The sequence below is a fragment of the Rhinatrema bivittatum genome, chromosome 4 (genome assembly GCF_901001135.1).
Source record: "Rhinatrema bivittatum chromosome 4, aRhiBiv1.1, whole genome shotgun sequence".
Taxonomy (NCBI): Eukaryota; Metazoa; Chordata; class Amphibia; order Gymnophiona; family Rhinatrematidae; genus Rhinatrema; species Rhinatrema bivittatum.
Genome location: NC_042618.1, coordinates 452,032,624 through 452,059,481, shown reverse-complemented (window position 1 = coordinate 452,059,481; position 26,858 = coordinate 452,032,624). Strand labels below are relative to the sequence as shown.

The following is a 26,858-nucleotide window of genomic DNA, read 5'->3' as shown; positions in this document are numbered from 1 at the left end:
CCCCCTAACCCCCCCTTCCCATCCTTTATTTTTCTTATATCCCATTATACAAGCACACTAGAAACCAAGGAGGTTGGAAATCAAAGAGAGGCATTACTGATACAGAATAAAATGTAAGGCCCACATCACACAGAGAAGCCCTTCCTGTCCTGCAGGCCATCATGTCCCGGAAGGGCCCAGCAAGGTGGAGGCGCAGGAACTCCAACATGCAGGAAAAACCTGCAGGAAAGCAAGAACTGAAACCTGCCCCCTTAACTTATCAAGAGCTGGAGCCTGGAGGATTTCGGCGTCCACCAGAAGTTGGAATCGCTCAATTGGTCCACAGAGTACAGTGGACCAATCGAAGAGGACAAGCTGGAATGGCGGGAGCTCTCTCCACTCCACAACTGGACAAGACATCTGATAACAGATACCCCTCCTTTGGAGGAGGCCCTGCTGGATGAGGTCAGGCCCCAGGGAAGACATGCAACAGACGCTACCAACCTCCAGAATGGGAACTCCCCAGGCATCTTGAGCTCCCAAGGTTGGAAACCCCATGGATGCCTCAGGGTGAGCAACCCCTGGATGGCATGAGTTATAAAGGTGGGAAACTCGTGGGTAGCTCCCGGGGTGGACACTCTCCAGCTAACACAAGAAGGAATCCAGTGGGCGGCTCCAAGGGCGAGTTCACCGCAGGAGTCCCCAACCCTCATAACGTAAGAACACAGGTAGTGCCAACCCACCGAAAGGTGAGTCCCAGGTGGGAAATAGGCCTACCCCATCCACCCCCAAACTCCAGGGAGGGGATAATCAAGACATCAGGGGTCCCGGGGGGGGGAGAAAAAGCTGAAGACGACAAAAGGGGAGGAGCTGGGCCCAAGCACACCAACCCCAGCTGTGAGGTCTTACGCGGCCATTGTGACTGGAACACTCTCCCCCTTACCCATCGGAAATGGCAGAACCAGGCCTGCAGTACCTCCACAGGAGGGGATTGCGGCCTGAGTCGAAAACACGCTATTCGTTGTGAGATGCTGGCATCAGGAGATATTCACGCATATGTCCTGGCAGCAGCACAGATTGTGGGGGCAGAGCATCCACTCTACCAGCAAGGAGAGCGGCAAAGCGGTTATTTATTTTTGCTCCTTGGCATCCGTACACAAAGCCCTGATCACCAGGTTTGTACTAGAGAATACTTTTCACTCTCTCTAGAGCCCCTCGATGAGCAAGAGGTGCGGGTGGTTCTTTCCAATGTTCCCCCATTCCTAACTGAGGCCGTGCTGAGACAGCAGTTTAGCTTCCTAGGGGAAGTGAGATCTTCCATCACTAGCCTTCCTCTAGGGTTTAAAAGCAGGGCAATGAAGCTTGTGGAGTCCCATAGGTGACAAACCTGGATTGTGTTCCACAGGGGAAAAGAGGAAATAGAGGGATGGTTCCCTGTGGGGACCGCTCGTATAAGATCTACTATACCACCTTGGAGGACGGTGCTACTCGTGCTGAGAAGCGGGGCACATCAGAAGGAGCAGGAAACCAGCCCCGCAACTGGTCCTCCCGGAGCCACCAAGCTCAGGAGCGATACCCCAGATGCCAGGACCCCCTCGCCCCTGGAGGGGCCAGTCAAGGCGGTGACTCACCAGCCAAGCCGGATCAGCAGGCTGCAACGTCTCTGTAAGCCTCCGGAAACCAGTCACCCCCCTCACCCTCCCCAGAGGCGCAATGTGATCAGAGGGTATCACCCCCTCCTAGAGAGTTGAACAAGGAAAACAAGTTGGAAAACTGAAGGAAAAGAGGACCAAGCTGCCTTCAGCTGAAAGAGTGGACGCTCTTCTCCACCCCCCCCCCCCCCCCCCGAAGGCATGCCAGAGGCAACCGAGCCCCACTTAAGAAGGGGAGCAAAGCTCGTGCCCTCCCCATGGGAGAAACAGCTGGCCATCACTCGGGCTCAGCCCCAAACCAAGGACACCATCTGCAGGACCCCTCTGAGGACTCAATGGCGGGGAAGGATGAGATGGTGATGCTAGGTGGGGAGAGGGGTGAGAGAGAGGATGAGGGTGGGGAAGCGCTTAGTTGCCCATCACTTTCGGTCCTGGCAGAGTGTGAGACTGCCCTTCCCACACAAGGCCCCCTCCCCCTCCATCACCTCAAACAGCAGAAATGACAGGAAGAGGGGATTTCTGGAGCACAACGGCGGGAGCATCAGGGAACAACTGAGCTGGACCTTTGCCTTAGAGGCTTGACCTCCCAGCCCGAAAAAGAAGGCCCCAGCGCCTATATCTGGGCTACCTGTCCTGGATGAATCAGGGGCACCACTACAAGGCTGAGACGCAGACAGCTTTATGGAGCTCATATGCAGAGGTGCTCTGGAATCCCCCTTCCAGTTCAATCCCATCCTGGACCTTCCCCTATTTAGCCCTGAGGAGGCGAAGGTAGGAACATCTGTTTTCCCCCCCCCCCCCCCCTTCTATGGAGACGAACCCGCTGATCGGAGAAGTCTTGGTGAGGAGAGGCAGGCCTCCGAAGTCAAAGCCAGGAGAAAAGCAGTGCGCAGAAGCATTGAGCACCCTGACTAGGCATCAGCAGATGGAGCGGTGCATAGGTGGGGGAGCAGAGTCAGACTCCTCTCCCTCCCGCCACTGAGCAGAGCTTCCGATGGAGGGGGATGTTAGAGCTCCTCCTCCGTGCATCGCAGAGTCTGACGATCCGATGTTTCTCACCTCAGTCCCCAGGGGGAGGTCCATTTCCCCACACAGGGAGGTAGGGAATGAGGGCTACCCCAGTGAGGGAGGGCCAGCGGATTGTGCAGAGTCCCTTGGCCTCCCGGGATCCCTCATTCCCTTGGCTGAGCCGACCCTCCTCCTACCTACTGAGGAGGTAATCGACCAGCCTGAGAGGCTGGAGAAGGAGGACCAACATGGGGTAGGCGATCCCTTGTAAGTTACCACCCCATGTGCCAGAGAATGGCTTTGACATTTGGCACTTTGAATGTCAACGGATGCAGGGGAGGTCTCCGGAGGCACTGAGTGCTCTCCTTCCTCACGGCGGTAGGGCACCCGGTGTCCTTCTTACAGGAGACCCATTCCACCCTGGTTCCGAGGCAGCTTGGCTCCTGGGGTGGCGCGGCATGGTGGAGTTGAATCACTCCGTTGGACAGGCCATCCTGCTAGCGGAACCCCTGCAGGCTGAAGTGCTGGATGTCAAATCCGTCGTACCAGGTCGGATGCTTCACCTTCAGACGTGGATTGAGTGCTGCACGGTTAACCTGGTTAATGTGTATGCCCCGAGCGCCAGGTCTGAACGCGAGGCACTTTCACCCGATGTCAGCCTATTTGGACACCATGGATGCAGACGAGGAGGTCATGCTCGGGGGTGACTTTAACTGCACCGTAGAGCGCAGTGACCAATTAGGGAGTGACTGGTATCCCTCCTTATCGGCAGTCCTGAGGGAGATGGCTCCCCACCTCTCCCTGGCTGACATCTGGTGACAACATAACCACAGGGCAAATGACTGCCACACCTTTATCAGGGTGCGGTTCGGAGAGGTGTCTCGCTCTAGGATCGACCGTTTTTATTTCTCCTTTGGGATGATGTCACGAGCCCTTTCTAGTACAAATAAGGTAGCAGCCTTCACGGACCACCATGCGGTGGTCGTGAAGGTGAGGTTCGACTCCGTTGGGCCTCGGGCTGTCTATTGCCACTTTAATAACTCACTTTTAGAGGAGAAATGGCTCATGACCGTGGTCCATGAGTTTTGGGGAAACTGGCACGAGCTAGAGCCGGACTTCCCCTTGCTCGCCATCTGGTGGAATGTGGGGAAGGTCCACCTCAGGCTTCTCTGCTGGCAATATGCTAGAGACGTCAACAGATAGTGGCATCTCCAGATGGAGTGGCTTAAGGGGGAGCTGCTCACTCTTGAGGCGGAGCTCCCTGTTGCTGAGCACCAGCTGCAGATAGAGTATGAGGAGAAGAAGCGCACCCTTCGGGTGAATTTCTTACTAGCCACCACGAAGCTTATCCATACAACCAGGAATGAGAAGCTGGATGGTGGCAGCCCAGGAGATTGCGGGATTCTTTTCTGAGCATCGGTGCGGTCTAAACTACAGGCAGAGTTTCAGCACGCAGCATCCACCATTGCCGAGTTCAGGTGGAAGTGTATGATCAATAATGTGCTCTGCTCGGTAGGCCTCACACCTCAGTCTTCCTTGGTCCTATTCATCTAGAGGAAGAGTCACCTAAGTCTATGATTTCAAGGCAGTGGTGCACGTCTTTTTAAGGATATGCAAGGGAAAAGTGAAGCACTCCCACCATGCAGTGCACCGAGCCATCCTCTCCACCCGACTGGACACAGTGACAACACTTGGGCTTCATTCCATTTGCTTCCTCCTTAAACATCCCATCAACAACACTGGGCCTGACTCAACCTGCTTCCTCCTTATATGATCCCAGTAAGAACAGTGGGGCTTCACTCCTTCTGCTTCCTCCTTACAAGTCTACGTCAAAAAGACTAGACTGTGACACTACAGGACTATAGCCCCACATCCAGCAACAGCCTTCCACTTCCATATCCCAACTCCAGCAACACAAGAGTCTGGCAGCACATACAGCAGTAACTTTTCATACTCCAAATACACCACATGGGATTTTTCACATCCAGATTCTGCCTGCCATATTCCAAGCACCACCACCACCACCACTGGGGCATAACGCTACTGATCTCCCCTGCCTGCTCCACCTCAACAATGTTTTGGGTGAAGCAGAGATGGAAATTCAATGGAGTTAAGCCTCAGCAGTGGTGTCAGTTTTCTGGCAAAGCAGCCAGAGGAAGTCTGTGGACTCATTCCTTAGTGGTTGTGTTTCACAAACACCATCATTGGGGAGGAGCTACTTATCTAGCTAACTTAGACCTAGATTCATCAAAATGCTATAAATAGAGCGGAAATAGTAAAAAGGGCATGTGGTTAGGCCATTTTCCCTGCTCCTGAATTGCATAGATAATTTCTGCTTGATTGCAGCTAGGTAGAGAGTACATTGTACAAATCAACTCCTCTTTTGCCTTTCATCACTCAGAAAGACAGAAAATCTTCACTGATGTCAACTTTGCTGTTTGTACCTCTGACTGTGTATGTAAAACTGAAATCCCAAACCTCACCCCGCCCAAACTCCTCCCACTTGCACAGCAAATGTCACATTTGCAAACTAATGCACCTTGTGCTATGTACCACATTAAGGCTCTAACATGAAATGAAAAATGTCCCAGTTAGCTGGCTAAGTAGCAATACTCAAACTTATCCAGCTAACTAGTGACTTATTTGGGGATAATCAGCAGCACAGCTTTGCTGCTGTATATCTATTGTAAGTTAGCCAGATAGGTCTTAACCGGCTAACTTACTTAGCAGGATATATTTGAATATCTACCTCTAAATAATTATAAATAAATTAGTATCCGTGGAACAGAATCTAACATATACAATGAATTCTTCATGCCTAAGTTATCATGCTTTCTGCATACTGTAAAGTGCCTATTTCCAGTCCTGTGAAAACAAAGATTAACTGTCAATGCTTTGATTTCTTTACTTCATTATCCTTCACAATTTATTATACTATACTTTGCACAGCAATCTTGTAAAAATTATCTTTAGCCTGATGCAGTACAGACCCTTAACAAGCATTTATTTACATAATTAAAATCCAATTTTTTCAGGTACAAACAGCACTCCCAAGCAAACGACCACTAATTGGAAATATTACATTGTTTATACTGTCTGCTGGCTACTTCCCCCTCCACACCCCCTCCCTCTGGAGGCTGCTGTAAGTTGCTTGGTGTAAGCGTTATTATAAAGTTGTGTTAGTGAACACAAAATATCAAAGGTGAAGGCAATCAAGCCAAAGTATAAACAGAAAAAGTAGCTAATTATGTCAGGGGTATGCAAACCATTTTCTTGTTTAATTGCAGTAAGTTGCATTAGGGAATAAATGACTGAGTGACAACAATCTACAAAATGGGAAATTTTAGTGCTGACTTGCAGTAGGCATGGAAACAGAGAATATGACAGCTTATCAGGAGTCAAGCTATTTGCTGGTTCTTTCTGTAGACTTAATCTCCAAAAAGATACAAAGCAGACACAGGCTAAATGAGGGCTACCAAAATGGTTCAGCGCCTGATAGAGAGACTTCATGTTATGCGCACCGCCTGTGGCTGCCCCGCAGCACGGCCCTCTCACCTTCTCAGATGGACTCCAGGTCCTGGCTCCTCTTCTCTGGCGGTGGTGGGCCGCCAGCTCCGACCTCTGGTTTCCTCAGTGCCTCCGGTCCTGCCTCACTACCCAGTGTTGCCAACCAAGATGTCCCTGCTAGTCGGCCTCTCCGCATGGCCCGCGGAGAGATGCCACCATCAGCGCTGCACCCCTTCCTAGGCGCGTGCGCATCTCTAGTTCTTTTAAAGGGCTCGCGGCGGGAACCTGGCCGCGGACCCGGATGCTGATGTCAGACTCTTCAGCGTATAAAAGCTCAGGCCTTGCTCCATAGCGTTGCCTTTGCAACAGGTCTCCTCGTATTCCGAGTACTTGTTGTTGATACCAGAACTGTGCCTTCGTGGTGTTCCTGTTAGTCTATGTGTTGGACTGACTCTTGGATTTGACCAGCGCTATGCCTGACTACTCTTCAGCTTCTCTCCAGCCCCGGACCTCTGCTACGCCTGACCACGCCTGCCTTCTCCGTGCCCTGATCACTGCTTTGAACGACTACTCTACAGACTCTCCTGTGTCCAGAGTCTACACCGCTTGCCACAACTTCTACCTGCCACCAGCTCTGATCCTTGCCTGTCAGTAACACCTCTCCTTGCCTATGCTCTGGAAGTGGACTTACAAGGCTTAGGCCTTCCTTTGCTTGAGCGCCTCCAGCTACCTATTGTTCCTTTGGTGCCCAAATTCCGAATCATGTCCAGGATAGGACTATGCCATCTACTGGTTGCTGTCTCTGGACTGAACCACCTTCCATCCCTAGCTAACTCTGAGGCCCACCTAAGTCCTGCTGGCCCCGGCCCCCAAAGCCTCAACCAGAGGGGAATGAGGGCTGAATAGGTGAAGCTCCAGTGGCCTCTAGCTTCAGCCCACTCCATCTGCTGAAGGTGGGGACCCGTAGGTCCCTGCCTACGGATTACATCAACCCCACCTCAGCCCAAGGTCCACCTCCCTCATCAGCACTTCAAAGATATAGAGCTTCTGATTTCCAGCTAAAAACGGAAACCCTTGATAAAACACACCTGGCGGGGGAAAAAAAATAGGCTTAACTTGAAGGTGCTCCAATGATGTCCTCTGGCACTGCAAGGCAAGAAGAGGCACTTGAGCAGTGGCCAGAAGATGTCATTGGGGTGAGCCAGCCACAAAAAAAGAAAAGTTGGTTTGAGAAGAGTGAAGAAGCAGGGAGCACAAGCCCTAGTGGCTGAAGATGAAGAGACATGGGAGGAGCCAACAGGAGATATCAACAGAGAAGGAGGAGGGGATTTCAATGGGAAGGAAGGGAAAAGGGAAGTGTAAAGTGATAAGGGAGGGGGAGTGAAAGGGGAGTGGAGAGGAGAAGAAGAATACAATAGGAAGTGGCAAGGAAAATGCAATGGGACAGGAAGGGGAGGGGGTCCACTTAGACACACATCACCTATTCATTTAGCCACATATACGCCTGCTCCTGACAGAGACACTTCTGCTACTCCCATAGCCACACTGATGGGTTTGTGGCATATTGTGGACTCTTGGTCGAAGTGGCAATGACTCCTCCCACAGGGAGGTGCCCCATGGAGAACCACAATGATTGGCTAGACTCTAGTAAGCAGACACTGAGGAAAGAAAGTTATTATACTGCTGATGAAGAGTAGAATCTTGCACAAGGAACAGACAGTACTGTAGTCCAGCGATAACACAGTAAGCTCAGACAATCACTGTAGAAGATTGTCTCACCCAGATGTAGCAAAGGTCCAATAGTGTTCCACAGCGCGGGATGGGCCGTGAACCTGAAGGGTGGAATGAGGAGAGCTGGAGCGTAGTGATACTCACAGAGTAGCAGTGCTGATAACTTCCTTTGGTAGTTGAATGAGGAAAGGGACCTGAGGTGCAGGATACCCTGAGCAGGTTAGGCGCTCGAGGAGTGAGTACCTAGGAGAGTTGAGGGTTCCTGAAAGAAGGCAGACAGGACCCCTGAGAGTGTCCTTAAGGTTAGGCAGATAAACTCCGAAGGGTGAGTAGAAGCGAGAGGGCCCCGAGGAGCGGGTACCCAGAACTTCCATAGGAGCGAGATACTCCAGAGGGTAGTGAGTAATCCAAGCGAGCAGCTTAGAAGCGGTCAGAGTAGCAAAACCAAAGTCCTTGCTAACTCGTTGAATTGGAGTGGAGGTTTAAATACCCGGAGGTACTGATGTCATGCGGTGGGGCCACCCCCAAGGTTTCCGCCATGACGTATTCATAAACAGAGGCAGCGTGCGTGCGCATGCCCTAGGAGACCTCAGGAAGAAGCATGGTGGACGGGGACGCCCATGCTGGCTCGGAGACGCTGAGGGTTTTGGCAAACAGCAGCGGAGGCAGCCATCCTTCCAAGGCAGGAGGAAAAGGGTAGAAGAGAGGTGAAGCAGAGTGGTCGCAGCTGTCTGCGACCGGACGCAACACACAGTAATGCATAGCTCCCTGCTGACCCCATAGCCACATTCCTACATCCCCACCCTCACCCCACTGTCTCCAACCATACAGACCCTAACATCCCCATACACCCTGCCAAACCCACCCTAGGCACATACATCCTGCAAAATATCATTGTGATGTTGCATTTTACAATTTTATGTTAAAAAATTGAAGATAAATTGATTTACCTTATATTGAATACATATGAAAATGTGCTAAAAATTCTAATTTCTCTCATGAAAATACAGATAAACATCTATTTTTAGTACCCAGCAAATGTACCAAATTTTCTGAAAAATAAGTACTTAAAATTGCAATGTATAAATCCCTAGGTTCAGAGGCCCTAGACATCAATAATGTACAGGATGCACACATTTGTTTTGTAAATGGAAAGGAAGTTCTTAGAACGAGGCATCATGATAGGATGTGGAAGAGGGGAGAGACTCAGGAGTAAGATAAGGAAATATTTCTTCCCAGAAAGGGTGCTAGATGCATGGAACAGACTCTTGATAGAAGGAGTGCTGACAAAAGCAACACTGGAATTCAAGAAAGCTTAGGGTAAGTAGTTGGTATCCTTAGCTGCAGGGAAGCTAGTATAGCTGGAGATAAAAAAGGATTTAAGTTACTAAAACAGGAAAGGGAAATTAGTCCACTACCTGCTCTCATATTCTGCCATTCTATATTTCCTTCTGATTTGAACCAAGGATAAAGCTTAAGCAATACTTTTAAACAGTTCAGTTTTGGCCCAGGAAGAGTACATGCTAGTGTCAGGAATTATTATAAAGGAATGGAGGATAAAGTAGAGAATGTCATAATTCCTCTGTATCGCTCCATGATGAGACAGTACTGTGTGCAATTCTGGTCCATGCATCTCAAAAATGATATAGCTGAACTGAAAAAGGTACAGAGAAGGGCAACCAAAATGATACAGGGGATAAAATGGCTCCCCCATGAGGAAAGGCTAAAGAGGTTAAGGCTGTTCAGCTTGGAGAAAAGGCAGCCGAGGAGGGATATGAAGGGGGCCCAAAAATTCTTGATTGGAATAGAATGGGTAAATGTGAATCGGTTATTTACTCTTTCAAAATCTACAAAAACTAGGGGACACTCCATGAAGTTAGAAAGTAGCATATTTAAAACAAATCAGAGACAATTATTTTTCACTCAAAGCACAATTAAGCTGTAGAATTCAATACTGGAGGATGCGGTAAAGGCAGCTTGCATAACTGGGTTTAAAAATGGTTTGGGCAAGTTCCTGGAGAAGTGAAGTCCATAAACTGTTATTAACCAGATAGACTTGGGAAAAGCCATCAATTATCCCTGGGAGATAGCAGCATGGGATCTTTGTTCTGTTTGGGATCGTGCGAGGTGCTTCTGACCTGGATTGGCCCCTTTTTGGAAACAGGTTACAGGGGTTGATGGACCCTCGGTCTGACCCAGTATGGCAAAGTCTTATGTTCTGAGATTCCTTTTACTCAAAGCACAATTAAAGATCCCTTTAAAGGGATCTTATGTACTGAGATGGGATCTCAGTACATAAGATCATAAGACTTGCCATACTGGGTCAGACCGAGGGTCCACCAACCCCAGTAACCTTTACCACATCCTCCAGTATTGAATTCTACAGCTTAATTGTGCTTTGAGTGAAACATTATTTCTGGTGTCTGTGGAGAAGAAGGATCAGCAAACAAGTTATAAGTTACACCTTTTCACTAGACTAAAGCATCTGTGACCAGCTCTGGACAGCTCTTCTCTCTTCATCAGGTCAGCAAAGAAACAGTGGAACAGGGTCAGTAAGGAATGAGGCTGCTTATATATACGTCAGGAAGTTACTAGAGACATGCAGTCATTTAAAATGATATAAGAAATATATTTCTTAAGCAGTTTTATGATGTTACTTAAATGAAAAGGCACAAAAACAATTTTTTTTTTTTTTTTTTAGAACTGAAACAAAACGAATGAATCTCCGCCCTCCCCCCCAACTTTTACAAATGCCTCCCCCATCCCCTCAGATCCCTCTACCCCCTCTTTCTTACCCATTCAAAAGGTGGCAGGAGCTATCCCTCAGTTGCTCCTGTCCTGCTATTCTGCAAAATGGCAGTGGCTGACCCGAGGCTATACTCTAAAATGATGCTGGGGGTGAGTCAGCTGGAGCCATTTTGAAATATGGCACCAGTGGGGCAGGAGCAACTGTGGAGAGTTCAGGGTGAAGTGCTAGAGGGTCTTTTGGAACCAGAGATGGACTGGGTGAACTTGTGGAGGTATCAGCAAACTGATGATTTCAAGTACACGCACTTGTATTTTCAAAACATCATGCTTTAGAAAATATCTGTCTCACATATAATTCATAGGTTTTACACATTCATGTTATTTTTCTTTTGTGCTTAAAATGCGTGTATATTTATTTATAATATTGGTAGAGAAAGTAAGTGCTTTCTTGGATTGGAATTATTCGCCTATTGAATCATAGGCATGCACTTTCAGACTAGATCTATATTGTATTTTATAAACCGTGCAGCAACCCATTGCATAGTTTATCAAATATACTAGGATAATTCTGACATGCGCAAATGCAGAACCACAAATAGGTTTGAAAGTTTGGCTCCCTATCTTGGATTAAAGAAGAATCCACAGTCCTGTTTCCCTTAACTCCCTTTTCCAATACTTCCAGTCTTCCTGCATGTTCTTTACAACAAGACCCCTGTCCCTGTACCAACAGGGTCACATTTTGTGGTAAATAAGTTATACCTAAAGAACAAAAATATACTGAAAAAGGACAAAGGAAGTTTGAGCACATTAAGCCAACTTTGATAGCATTACACTGGTTGCCTGTACATTTTAGAGATGTGAATCGTGTCCTCGATCGTCTTAACGATCGATTTCGGCTGGGAGGGGGAGGGAATCGTATTGTTGCCGTTTGGGGGGGTAAAATATCGTGAAAAATCGTAAAATCGTGAGCCGGCACATTAAAACCCCCTAAAACCCACCCCGACCCTTTAAATTAAATCTCCCACCCTCCCGAACCCCCCCCAAATGACTTAAATAACCTGGGTGTCCAGCGGCGGTCCGGAACGGCAGCGGTCCGGAACGGGCTCCTGCTATTGAATCTTGTTGTCTTCAGCCGGCGCCATTTTCCAAAATGGCGCCGAAAAATGGCGGCGGCCATAGACCAACACGATTCCACGGCAGGAGGTCCTTCCGGACCCCCGCTGGACTTTTGGCAAGTCTTGTGGGGGTCAGGAGGCCCCCCCCAAGCTGGCCAAAAGTTCCTGGAGGTCCAGCGGGGGTCAGGGAGCGATTTCTCGCCGCGAATCGTTTTCCGTACGGAAAATGGCGCCGGCAGGAGATCGACTGCAGGAGGTCGTTCAGCGAGGCGCCGGAACCCTCGCTGAACGACCTCCTGCAGTCGATCTCCTGCCGGCGCCATTTTCCGTACGGAAAACGATTCGCGGCGGGAAATCGCTCCCTGACCCCCGCTGGACCTCCAGGAACTTTTGGCCAGCTTGGGGGGGGGCCTCCTGACCCCCACAAGACTTGCCAAAAGTCCAGCGGGGGTCCGGAAGGACCTCCTGCCGTGGAATCGTGTTGGTCTATGGCCGCCGCCATTTTTCGGCGCCATTTTGGAAAATGGCGCCGGCTGAAGACAACAAGATTCAATAGCAGGAGCCCGTTCCGGACCGCCGCTGGACACCCAGGTTATTTAAGTCATTTGGGGGGGGTTCGGGAGGGTGGGGGATTTAATTTAAAGGGTCGGGGGTGGGTTTTAGGGGGTTTTAGTGTGCCGGCTCACGATTCTAACGATTTATAACGATAAATCGTTAGAATCTCTATTGTATTGTGTTCCATAACGGTTTAAGACGATATTAAAATTATCGGACGATAATTTTAATCGTCGAAAAACGATTCACATCCCTAGTACATTTAAGGCGGCATGTATAATACATACTATAATTTATGGAGAAAGAACAGAATGGCTTAATGCTGCTTTGCGATTACATGTCCCACAGAGAAGCCTTAGATCTGCTAATAAAAGGTCTTTTATCAATCCCTACCATTAAATCATCTTAGATACGAGAAAGGGCATTGTCTATTGCAGGATCAAAGTTGTGGAACACATTACCAGTTCAACTAAGGATGCAGCAGGAAAAAAATAAATTTAAAGCAGAACTTAAAAACTTGGTTATTCCATGTGGCTTATAATGAAGATGAGAAACAGGTAAGCAAGCATGTAACTGTACAATCACAGGTGGCTGTACCTAAAATACTGGAAGTATGTTTTATGCTTTTAGTATTTTATTGGTTTAATATTAATGGCTTCAGATATTATTCTTCATTAATTTACTTTTATATCTTTTATAAAACTCTTTATTTCTTTTATTATTATAACTGATTGTAATTTCTTTTATTGTATGTTAATGTTATGTTAACCGCTGTGAAGGCTATGCTGAGACAATGGTATATAAGCAATAATAAACCTTAAACCTTATCAGGAGAAGGCACTGGTGGGGTTTAAACTAGTAACGAACCAGCACCAAAAACGGGGGGGTCATTTTTCAAATCGCAATGAGCCATTATTGCGTGCGTTAGGGCGCAATAACACTAACGCATGCGATAAAGACCGCATCGCGACTTAACATTTAAATGAGGGAAAGGGCAGGGTTAGGGTGGCGTAAAAAAAATGTTTATGCAAGGTACCGCTGCGGGCGATAATGTTTTCCACATTATCGTCTGCAGTACCGCCGGAAATAACACCACCTTTGGCAGTTGCGCCATGGGGGTGATAGCATGTGGCGTGGCTACGACCGCGGCTGGCGAAAATGCGCTGCCACGATGGGGCCGGTTGAACACCATCAGCCCCTCCTGCCCCTGGCTCATCATTCTGCTATATTAATAGCGGAATGATAACTCCTACGGAAAAATTTGTAATTAAATTTAATTCACTATTAGCGAACCTTCTGGGATTCTTTCAAATAAAGGAAGTGACAATTTAAGAGTGTGTTATAAATATCAAATCCTCAGATAAAAATCAGATAATGTTTTTTGAACACTTGAGGTTGATACAGCAATTGAAGTCTTTAAAATACCAGACTATGTTTCTAAAGTAAAGTGGTTTTCTCTGAAAATTATTGCCCTCCGAGTTCTTCACCATCGTCATTATTGTTTATTTATAATCACACTATGCCTTGAATGTGAGGATCAGAAATTTGAACACTCAGTGTTAGAGGTCTGAGGAGGAGGGATGTGGTCATATTTATCCATATATGACTGTCCCTCTTTAATAGTGGATTAAAATTAATTTAAAATTTCTGTTTGAATTTAGTACTTAAATTTGCCTGTTGGATTTTTTTTTTTTGTTATTGGGGAGTTTAAACTAGTGACTGCCAGGAAATGAAGGGCCAGGTCACTAGTAGCACAGCCAACCAGGGAGCTGGAAGTAAGCATAGCCAGGCAGGCGTCATAAGAGAGAGACCAAGAAGGACAAAGATGTGGTCACTTCCCCCTCAGGTTATGGAATTGGCCAGAGCCGTGTTAAAATTCTGGCATCTATGGATAAGTTGCTGCTGTTTTTCAGCAACAGTCTAGAAATAGCAGCCTATTGCACTGCAGTTTCCCTAGGATAGAGGTCCATTCGAGACACTAATTGACATGTAGTATTCCTTTCATGCACAGAAGGATAAGTGCAATATATAATGCCCTCTGAGGGTGTATTATATCTCCTGCAAGAGCTACAACAGTATTATGCAGTACATATGCATAAGAAGAGACAGAAGATTTCATTTTCAGTATGGAATTATGAAGACAATTTCTTATGTGAAAAATGTTTTTATTATTTTAATTATACAACATCTTGGGAAACTGCACGCACTTAGTTACCCTTCATGCTTGCCAACTCAGCTGTGCTAAGAATTAATTCTCGTTTTCTTCCATGTAGTTTCTTGCATTTTACTTCCTATTTTTTCCTCTGTATGCACTTATTTGGGTAAAAGGTACGTGTGAGTTTTAATATGCAAGCATCTCAATGACTAGATTAGCTTACAGACTTTCTGAATGAGCAGTCCTATTGCGGACACTATTGCTACTAAACCCCATAAAATGTTAAAAAAAAACCCAAAAAGAAACAAAAAAAAAACTGCTGGAGATCAGTGTGCTGATAGTAAAAATCATGGGGGAAAAAAAGGTAAATTAAGAATTCAAATATGAATAAGCTCTTAAAGGGCCAAGAAGTCTAGTTGTTGCATCTTCACTAATTTGTTTTGTCTGCATATGTAACTGTCAACTTGCTGGATTTGCATGTCTTGAATTCCAAGAGATTCTCCTCAGTAGTTAACTGATTTTAAGATCCCAGGGACATACAATATCTACTGGTGGCAGAGAATTTACTTTCTTTCTCTCCTTCCTTATCCCCCATGGAAGCATGGCAGAGAGAGCACCCACAGCTGCTTTGTCCTTCTGATCGCTTCTGAAAGGATGGACATTCTTGAGAATCTCACATTTTATGCAGACGTTTCTTCCAGTAGGATGGCTGCTGAATGGCAGGTTATTGCCCAACACTTTCCTGAGAATCTAATTAGAATTAGTTTGGAAGTCAAGCAATGACTACTTGAATAGCACATAAGCTTTTCAGTCCCTATGGAAAATGCGATAATTGCACTCATCTAACTCAAGATTCAGATATTATTTTTAATGAATGCGTTATATTTTCTGCTTTTTTTTGTTTTTATATATAGGAACTAATTCCTTAAGGATAACTTCCCACACAATTATTCTTCAGAATAATAATGAAAAATAAAACTATCCTGAATTTGCACATGAATGGGCAAGAGAGACTGAAAATGTTATACGTTCAACTGTACTATGAAATAGATTTCAGTGTTACAAATAGATATTCTTATACATACATTTTATTAAGGCAACATAAGAGAAATCTAGAATACATGACCTATATAGATTTGAAAATTGGTGTCCTACAGCATCTTTGGATAATTGTTATATTGGTCTAACAAAAGAAATTACAAACTTCAAATGCTCCGTTTCTTCATGACATGCCACTATAGTAATTTAAGTCAATTGATTGAAAATAAATATTTTCTGGTTTGAATAAATAAGTATATCAAATAATTTATACATTATTTTCATGTTTACTTCATTCTTTTATTTTGGTCATCCTAGCTAAGATCAGCCTTTTTTCTCCATATTTCCCTGTGTCTCAGGTACACATTTACACACCCACACAAAAACCCACACTTACTCTGTCCATTTCTTACCCACACACAGTAGCAGGTGGGAAGTACATAATCCTCCTGTTACAGCAGGGCCTCCTTTGGTTGGGTTGCTGGGTGGGATGGATCTCCCATTGGCCACAACAGGACATTATCACCAGGCTGCTGTGGAGTCTCCTTTAGTTGGATTGCAGAGCAGTATGGGATCTCAGTGGCCGCAGGGCCTCCTCTTTAGCTGGGCCTAGGGATGTGCAGAGCAAAATTTTATGTTCATATTTTTTATGTCCGAAAGGGGGTCCCACTTGCGGCCAATATGGACATAAAAAAAATCCAATGAGTTGGGTATATGTACATATGTGCAAAAAAAAAAATTAAACCCCCTCACCCTCCTTAATCCCCCCCCCAGACTTACCACAACTCCCTGGTGATCGAGCGAGGAGTGAGGACATCATTTCTGCAATCCTTGGCGAGAAGCATGTGACGTCGGTGGCACGTCGAGTGACGCGGCGTCACGTGATTCCCGGCTCGTTCGCGCCGGACGGCTTGTTCGGCCCAAAAAGAACTTTTGGCCAGCTTGGGGGGGCCTCCTGACCCCCCCAAGCTGGCCAAAAGTTCTTTTTGGGCCGAACGAGCCGTCCGGCACGAACGAGCCGGGAATCACGTGACGCCGGCGTCACTCGACGTGCCGCCGACGTCACATGCTTCTCGCCAAGGATTGCAGAAATGGCGTCCTCACTCCTCGCTCCATCACCAGGGAGTTGTGGTAAGTCGGGGGGGGGGGGGGATTAAGGAGGGTGAGGGGGTTTATATTTTTATTTTGGCTCAACAATCGCGATTTCCCACATATCGAACATATCTATGTTCGATATGTGGGAAATCCGATCGTTTATGTCGAATCAATTTTTTAAGTAAAAAAAAAAAATGAGTTGCGTTTTACTAATGCGGTCAATCCGAATGCACACCCCTAGCTGGGCCATGGGTTCCATCTTAAGATGTTTCAGCCTCCGGTGTGATAGGTTTGGGCAATGGTTCCAGGCTGCTATCCCTCAGGGCCTCTATCCTGTTCAAGTGCATGTCAGTTGGCCCTTTGCCCTTACTATGTCACAGGGGCTACCGGTGCCATTAGTCAGCCCCTGTCACATGGTAGGAGCACAAGATGGCATGGGCCATCCAGTGCTCCTACCATGTGACAGGATCCGGCCAATGGCACGGATACCCTGTCACATGGTAAGGGCAAAGGGCCATCGGCGCCATTTTGTTTAGTGGCAGCCGATGGCCCGGGAGCAGAAGATCACTCCAGGGACCCCCACTGGACCACCAGGTACCTGTAAAAAGTTTTTTTTTTTTTTTGGGGGGGGGGGGAAGCTAAGGTATTAGTTTTAAAGGGTCGGGGTGGGTTTTTTGTTTATCGGCTCGGGCGCAGCCGATAAAACCGCGATCGGGCCCGATGAAAAAAAACCCCCACATGTGAATCGGAACCGGAATCAGAACCGATTCAGATTCACATCTCTAGTAAAAATCCCTTGTGTTGGGAAAGATTGTAACGATAGGAGTATACTACCGCTCACTTGGCCAAAATGATGAGACAGACAATGAAATGCTAAGAGAAATTAGGAACCAAATTAGTAGTGGAGTAATAATGGGAGATTTCAATTACTCCAATATTGACTAGGTAAATGTAACATCAGGACATGCTAGAGAGATAAAGTTCCTGGATTGAATAAATGACAGTTTTATGTAGCAATTGTATCAGGAACTGAGAAGAGAGGGTATAATTTAGATCTAATTCTCAGTGGAAGCCAGGATCTGGTGAGAGAGGTAATGGTGGTGGGCTGCTTGACAATAATGATCATAACAAGATCAAATATGAATTAATAACAGGAAAGGGGACAGTAAGTAAATCCATGGCTCTAGCACTAAACTTTCAAAAGGGGAAACTGACAAAATGAGGAAAATAGTTTTTAAAAAAACCTGAAAGGTGCAACTACAAAGGTAAGGAGTTCAGTATGCAACAGGTGTGGACATTGTTTAAAAATACCATCTTAGAAGTGCAGTCCAGATGTGAAAGAAGGCAAAACGACTGCAGGCATGGTTAAAAAGTGAGGTGAAAGAGGCTATTTTAGCCAAAAGATCTTCATTCAAAAAATGGAAGAAGGAGCCAGAGGAAAATAGGATAAACATAAGCATTGGCAAGTTAAGTGTGAGACATTGATAAGACAGGCCAAGAGAGAATTTGAAAACAAGTTGGCGGTAGAGGCAAAAGTTCATAATAAAAATGTTTTTAAATATAGTCTAAGCAGAAAGCCTGTGAGGGAGTCAGTTGGACTATTAGATAATCGAGGGGTTAAAGGGACACTTAGGGAAGATAAGGTCATTAGGGATGTGAATCGTTTTTCAACGATTAAAATTATCGTCCGATAATGTTTATATCGTCTTAAATCGTTATAGAACACGATACAATAGAAATTCTAACGATTTATCGTTAAAAATCGTTAAATCGTGTTAGTGCGCACTAACTCGAGTTAGTGCGCACTAACTCCCCGTTAGTGCGCACTAACTCGATTTAGTGCGCACTAACTGAAAATGATACAAATAAACACTTTCCAGGTCACTGAAGGTCAGTTAGGAATGAATATGTGTTCCTATTGGCTGGCTGCCCTCTTATCTATTGATATTACCAAGGTTACCACTGAGGTGATGGTTGGGGGGATGGGAAATGGAACTGGAAACTAACGAACACCAACAGAAAATGAAACAAAGTGTTCACACTTCCCAGGTCAGTAAAGGTCACTTAGGAATGAATATGTATGTATGTATTCCTATTGGCTGGCTGTGCTCTTATCTATTGATGTTACCAATATGGTTGGGGGGATGTGAAATGGAAACAGTTGGAAGCTTGACAAAAAAAGTAATGTAATGATCAGCACTCACCTGACTAGAACTTGTTTGTTTATTATTTTTGTTAGCAGGCACCTGAAATGCTAGTGCATGTTGAATTTGCCAATCACTGTGCATTTTAGAAAGGTGGTCCTGGCTGGAACTGTACACAGTTCAAATATATGTAATTGATTGTTGGTAAGTGTATTTTTTAAGTAGCCACACTGGCACCAGTATGTTTACTTTTCCTCCTACTTAACTCACTAGCTCAGCTTTGTAAGAAGGGCTTCTCTGCTTGTGTGTTGTTTTTGTTTGGTGTGAGGAGAGCAGAAACATCAGATCTTTATTCAATCTACTACAGTCATCTCTTACAGTGCCCTATCCCTATTAATACCAGGAGTGTTGTGATCTTCCTGCACACAGTGCCCTAACCCTGATACCAGTCTGAGACAGCTCCCTCCCTGCATTACTAGTGAGAGGCTGGCTTCACAGACAGGGGGGAGCTGCCTGACCCTCACTCCTGACTTCCCCCATGTCCCAGCTAGTGAATGGTGTGTGGGTGAGGGGGGGGGGGGGGGGCTGGTGAAGTCTGAGACAGCTCCCTCCCTGCATTACTAGTGAGAGGCTGGCTTCACAGACAGGGGGGAGCTGCCTGACCCTCACTCCTGACTTCCCCCATGTCCCAGCTAGTGAATGGTGTGTGGGTGAGGGGGGGGGGGTGGATGGTGAAGTCTGAGACAGCTCCCTCCCTGCATTACTAGTGAGAGGCTGGCTTCACAGACAGGGGGGAGCTGCCTGACCCTCACTCCTCCGGGGTATTGTGATCTTCCTGCACACAGTGCCCTATCCCTGATACCAGGGGTGTTGTGATCTTCCTGCATGCAGTGCCCTATCCCTATTAATACCAGGAGTGTTGTGATCTTCCTGCATGCAGTGCCCTATCCCTATTAATACCAGGAGTGTTGTGATCTTCCTGCATGCAGTGCCCTATCCCTGATATCGGGATGTGTGCAAGAAGATCACAACACCCCCGGTATCAGGAATAGGGCACTGTGTGCAGGAAGATCACAACACCCCCAGTATCAGGAATAGGGCACTGTGTGCAGGAAGATCACAACACCCCTGGTATTAGGGATAGGGCACTGTGTGCAGGAAGATCACAACACTCCTGGTATTAATAGGGATAGGGCACTGTGTGCAGGAAGATCACAATACCCCTGGTATCAGGGTTAGGGCACAAGTTCTAGTCACATTGACTGATCACATTACTTGTTTTGTCAAGCTACCAACTGTTTCCATTTCCCATCCCCCATATACTGTCAGTAGGAAACTTGGTAACATGAATAAATAAGAGGGCAGCCAATAGGAATACATATTCATTCCTAAACTGACCTTAACTGACCTGAAAAGTGTCAAATTGTATCATTTTCAGTTAGTGCGCACTAACTCCCAGTTAGTGCGCACTAACTCCCGTTAGTGCGCACTAATCGGAAAAAACGATTTTAAACGATTTTTTAACTAAAAAATCGTGCCTAAGACGATTTTCTTGCCCTGCCACACGATTTCTATCGTTAAGACGATATGGAAAACGATTCACATCCCTAAAGGTCATTGTGGAAAGACTAAACAAATTCTTTGCTTTGATATTTACTGAAGAGAATGTTGGGGTGATATCCATTCTGAAGACGGATTTCAAGGATGAAGATTCAAATGAACTGAACCAAATTATGGTGAATCTGGAAGATGTAGTAGGCCAGACTGATAAAGTGAAGAGTAGTAAATATCCTGGCCTGGATGGTATATACCCCAGGGTTCTGAAAGAACTAAAAAATGAAATTTCAGACCTATAAGTAAAAATGTATAACCTATTATTAAAATTGTTCATTGTGTCTGAAGACAGGAGGGTAGCCAATGTAACCCTGATATTTTAAAAGGGCTCCAGGGGAGATCCAGGAAACTATAGATCAGTGAGCCTGACTTCAGTGCTGGGAAAAATCATGGAAACTGTTATAAAGAATAAAATCACAGAATATTTAGATAGACATGGTTTAATGGGACACATACAGCATGGATTTGCCCAAGGGAGGTTTTGCCTCACAAACTTCCTACATTTTTATGAAAGGGTAATTAAGCATGAGGACAAAGGTGAACCAGTAGATGTGGTATATTTGGATTTTCAGAAGGCATTCGACAAAGTCCCTCATAAGAGGCATCTAAGAAAACTAAAAATTCAGGGGATAGGAGGCAATATCCATTTGTGGATTTCAAACTGAAGACAGGAAGAGAATAGGATTTAATGGTCTGTTTTCACAGTGGAAAAAAGTTAACTGGAGTGCCTAAGGGATCTGAACTAGTACTGGTTCTTTTTAATATATTTATAAATGATCTGGGAAGGGGCACAAAGGGTGAGGTGCTTAAATTTGCGGATGACACAATTATGCAGATTAGTTAAATCTCAAGTGGATTGTGATAAATTGTAGGAGGACCTTGTGAGACTGGAAGATTAGGTGTTCAAATGGCAGATGAAATTTAATGTGGACAAGTGCAAGGTAGTGCATATAGGGAAAAATAACCCTTGCAGTGGTTACACAATGTTAGGTTCCACATTATAAGTTAACATCCAGGAAAAAAATCTAGGCATCATAATAGATAATGCATTGAATTCATCAGCTCAGTGTGCTGTGGCAGTTGAAAAAGCAAACAGAATATTAAGAACTATTAGGAAGGGAATGGCGAATAAAATAGTGGATGTCATATTGCCTCTGTATCGCTCCATGGTGAGACCACACCTTGAATATTGTGTGCGGTTCTGGTCGTCACATCTGAAAAATGATGTAGTTGCACTGGATAAAGTACAGAGAAGGGTGACCAAAATGATAAAGGGGATGGAACAGCTCCCCTATGAGAAAAGGCTAAAGAGGTTAGGGCTGTTCAGCTTGGAGAAAAGACGGCTGAGGTAGGATATGATAGATGTCTACAAAATCTTGATATGACTTGAATGGGTAAATGTGAATCAGCTATTTACTCTCTCAGAGAATAGGAGGACCAGGGGGCACTCCATGAAGTTAGCAAGTAGCTCATATAAAACAAAATCAGAGAAAATGTTTTTTCACTCAATGCATAATTAAGCTCTGAAATTCATTGCCAGAGGATGGGGTTATGGCAGTTGTGTTGGCTGAGTTTAAAAAAAGGTTTGGATAAGTTCCTAGAGCAGAAGTCCATAAACTATTAATTAATAAAGATTAGTAGCATGGGATCTATTCAACCCAACGACATACAAATACTAATCCCAATTCATAACTCACTGGAAGAAACCTACAAGAAAACAGCCACATACCTATCCACAATCAAACAACTGCTAACCTCCATGAAACTCATAATAAACATAAAAAAAAATGAAATAATAATCATGGAATGGAAACCCAGCCCCTCACCACCACCTCCCCTCACAATCGAGAACCAAAAAGCACCAATATCCCCAAGTCACTTATGCATGCAACCTTGGAGTAATCATTGACAACGAACTATCACTCAAAAACCACATCACGACCAAAATTAAAGACTGATATCACAAACAATCCTAAGATGCCTAAAACCATTTCTAACCCAAGTGGATTTCAGAACGGTACTGCAACTACTCATTTTCTCCAAGATTGACTATTGCAACTCCCTACTACTAGGTCTCCCAGCTTCCAGCATCAGACCACTCCAAATCATGCAAAACACAGTGGCCAGAGTCCTAACAGACACAAAAAAACCAGAACACATCCTTATATCCCTTCACTGGCTACCAATCAAATACCAAATAGAATACAAGACACTGACCATCACGGACAAAATAATACATAAAGACCAATCAAACGGATCAAACACAAATCTCATTCCTTACATGCCTCAACGAAACTTACAATCAAGCAACAAGGGCCTTCTGAAAATTCCCCCCCGTTCGAACAGCACAACTAACAAAAACTCGAGAAAGAACATTCTCCATTACCAGTCCCAAATTATGGAACATTCTCTTTGGAACTAAGAATGCAACCCAAATTAAAAACATTCAAAAAAAAGACTTGAAAACTTGGCTTCTTCAAAGCTTACAAAGACACCCAAGATCACCCAACAACCCACCTGCAACAGAACACCCAAACGGACACAAACATGATCAGCTCCCAAAGACAACAAAACACTGTCATCTACAGCTGAGAACTTAACCGTTCCCATTGTTAACTGACACCTTATCACATCATTGCTGTTACTCTTACCTGACTGTAACTACTGTACTCTTACCCTATTGTACTTGTACCCTTCCCCCCTGTATAATCTCCTGTCAATGATGATCACCTTTGTACTATCCATCTAAACTATCCTTCCCTCAAAATTTTGTAAACAGTTGTGATTGCTTAACCAAATGACGGTATATAAAACTCGATAAATAAATAAATAAATTTAATGTTTGGGTACTTTCCACTTACTTGTGAGTTGGTTGGCCACTGTTGGACACAGGATACTGGGCTTAATGAACCCTTGGTCTGATCCAGTATGGCATATCTTATGTTATGTTCTTATGCACAGTGGGCCATGCCGGGCTTGGGACATACTCTCGCGTCATAGTAAAGCAGAGTTGCTTACCTGTAACAGGTGCTCTCCCAGGATAGCAGGATGTTAGTCCTCACATGTGGGTGACATCATCGGATGGAGCCCGATCACAGAACACTTTTGTCAAAGTTTCTAGAACTTTGACTGGCACACTGAGCAAGCCCAGCATGCCACCAACCCTGCATCCAGCAGGGGTCCCCCTTCAGTCTCGTTTGTAGCAAAAAGTATGAGTGAAAAATAAAATAATAAAAACGTAAGCGAACCCAACTCCACGGGGTGGCAGGTGGGTTTCGTGAGGACTAGAGATGTGAATCGTGTCCTCGATCGTCTTAACGATCGATTTCGGCTGGGAGGGGGAGGGAATCGTATTGTTGCCGTTTGGGGGGGTAAAATATCGTGAAAAATCGTGAAAAATCGTAAAAAATCGAAAAAACGTAAAATCGCAAAACCGGCACATTAAAACCCCCTAAAACCCACCCCCGACCCTTTAAATTAAATCCCCCACCCTCCCGAACCCCCCCCCCAAATGACTTAAATAACCTGCGGGTCCAGCGGCGGTCCGGAACGGCAGCGGTCCGGAACGGGCTCCTGCTACTGAATCTTGTTGTCTTCGGCCAGCGCCATTTTCCAAAATGGCGCCGAAAAATGGCGGCGGCCATAGACGAACACGATTGGATGGCAGGAGGTCCTTCCGGACCCCCGCTGGACTTTTGGCAAGTCTTGTGGGGGTCAGGAGGCCCCCCCAAGCTGGCCAAAAGTTCCTGGAGGTCCAGCGGGGGTCAGGGAGCGATTTCCCGCCGCGAATCGTTTTCGTACGGAAAATGGGGCCGGCCATAGACAACAAGATTCAGTAGCAGGAGCCCGTTCCGGACCGCTGCCGTTCCGGACCGCCGCTGGACCCGCAGGTTATTTAAGTCATTTGGGGGGGGGGTTCGGGAGGGTGGGGGATTTAATTTAAAGGGTTGGGGGTGGGTTTTAGGGGGTTTTAGTGTGCCGGCTCACGATTCTAACGATTTATAACGATAAATCGTTAGAATCTCTATTGTATTGTGTTCCATAACGGTTTAAGACGATATTAAAATTATCGGACGATAATTTTAATCGTCCTAAAACGATTCACATCCCTAGTGAGGACTAACATCCTGCTGTCCTGGGACAACACCTGTTCAAGGTAAGCAACTCTGTTTTTTCCCAGGACAAGCAGGATGGTAGCCCTCACATGTGGGTGAATAGAAAGCTACAGGATACCTGAATAGAATGAATAAAAAACACCCAACGACATGCAACAGGCACAACAACTGGGGTGGTTTTGGGTAGGAGGTCAGCTTGAGTTTCTCAGAGGGTCGTAGGCAGGAAGTTGGGTTATTAAACTGGAAATAAATTATGTAGGACAGATTGGCCAAAGATGGAATCTTGGCAGCCGGCCTTGTTGAGACAATAATGAGCTGCAAATGTGTGGAGAGAGCTCCATGTGGCAGCTCTGCAGATGTCAGCAAGAGGTATAGAACGGAGGTGAGCTACTGACGTTGCCATGGCTCTTACTGAATGCACTTTCATGCGTCCCTGTAGCGGAATGCCTGCTTGTTGGTAGCAGAAGGAAATGCAGTCCGCCAGCCAGGTGGACAGGGTCTGCTTGCCCACTAAAACTCCCAATTTGGTTTTATTGAAGGAGACAAACATTTGGGTGGACTTCCTATGGGTTGCAGTGCGGTCCAGATAAAAGGCAAGCGCATGTTTACAGTCCAAGGAATGCAGAATCAGCTCACCTGGTTGTGAGTGAGGCCTTGGAAAAAAGGTGGGAAGTATTATGGACTGATTTAAGTGGAAATCAGAAACTACCTTTGGCAAGAATTTAGGGTGAGTGTGGAGTACCACACGATCGTGAAGAAATTTGTTATACAGTGGGTATGTTACCACTGCCTGTAGCTCACTGATTCTGCGAGCTGATGTTATGGAAACTAGAAAGATCACTTTCCAAGTGAGTTGTTGAAGCTTGCAGGAGTGCAGAGGCTCAAACGGAGGTCACATGAGTCACGCTAGCACAACTTTGAGGTCCCATGATGGAACCGGAGGACATAGTAGAGGCTTTAGCTAGAGCAAGCCTCTCTTAAAGTGCCCTACCAGAGGTTGTGCAGAGATCGGAGCATCACATATACCTTTGTGGTAAGCGGCTATGGCACTGACATGCACTTGGATGGAGGAAGTTTGTAGGCCAGAGACTCCGAAAGGTGCCAGAGGTAGTCCAGGAACCTTGTTGTGGGGCATGAAAAGGGATCTATTTCTTTAGTGGTGCACCACAAGGCAAATCTTTTCCATTTGGAATGATAAGATCTCCTAGTAGAAGGCTTTCATGAAGCTACGAGGACCTGGGATACACTGTCAGAGAGATTAAGAGATTGTAGTATTAGCCTTTCAACATCCAAGCTGTCAGAGACAGTGAGTGAAGCAACAGGCAGTTCTGCATTATCAGAGTTGGATCTGTGCCCAGGTGAATTTGTTGCTGGACTGAGAGGTCATGGAGGATGGGAAACCAAGCCTGACATGGCCAATGAGGGGCTATGAGGATCATTGTGCCCCCGTCCTGCCGTAACTTCATGAGAGTCTTGCTGACGAGTGGAATTGGAGGGTAGGCATATAAAACACCCGTTGCCCATGAGTGGGCGAAGGCATCTCTTGGCGGTGTGTCGTGGCTGCGGTGTAGAGAGCAGAAATTGTCCACTTTGTGGTTGTGAATTGACGCAAAGAGGTCTATGTATGGGCGGCTCCACTGGTGAAATATTTGGTTTGCTACAGTGGGATCTAGGGACCATTTGTGAGGATGAAAGTTCCGGCTGGGTTGAGAACCTCTGCTCCAAATAGAGTGCCTTGTTCAAAAATGATAAAGAGGTAAAGGAAATTATGGCATGGACAGACTTATCAGTGTTTCTAAAGAAACAATGGGACAGCCCACAGCTTTAGATCCCAAGTCACAGGTTACTGCAATACAAAAATGGATGGTAGAGAATTGCATCAACAGCACATTATTCCGATCTTTTGGAACAGATGAAATGGAAGTTCACTACAAAGGAAAAACCCTAGAAATACAAATAGAACTGTTTATTTCTTGGCTTAAAAGTATAGATTCAGCTAAGCTCTGCATACACAAGAAGCTTCTGAAAAAGCTAATGGAAAGAGAATACCATTCCTGAATTAGTCACCTTTTGTAAATTCATATTTCAGATTAAGTGCCATAATACATGTCACTGCATTGGTTTATATGTTTTCTTAATTAGTAATCACTAATCATCCTTATCTGCCATATTTGTTCTAAATGCCAGTAGATATCACCCATACTGGATGTAGCTTTGATAGATTTAAACTATTGCAGAACATTTTCTGAAAGCAAAACTAAATGCACACATTTAAATTTGTTTCAGATCAATAGCACTTGTTTGAAGTTTTCCTCTATGTTTATGCATTTTAATGCATGCACTCTCGATTGTTTTAATACATCATATAGTGTAAAAGACAAAGCAAGTTACGGATTTTAATT

The 26,858-nt window shown here is 45.5% G+C and overlaps 1 protein-coding gene across 3 annotated transcripts in view; it reads right to left on the bottom strand.

Moving 5' to 3' along the window:
• The window catches only part of MGAT4C (MGAT4 family member C), a 150,978-nt gene that overhangs the window by 73,236 nt on the left and 50,884 nt on the right, over positions 1 to 26,858 (bottom strand). The window lies entirely within an intron of this gene.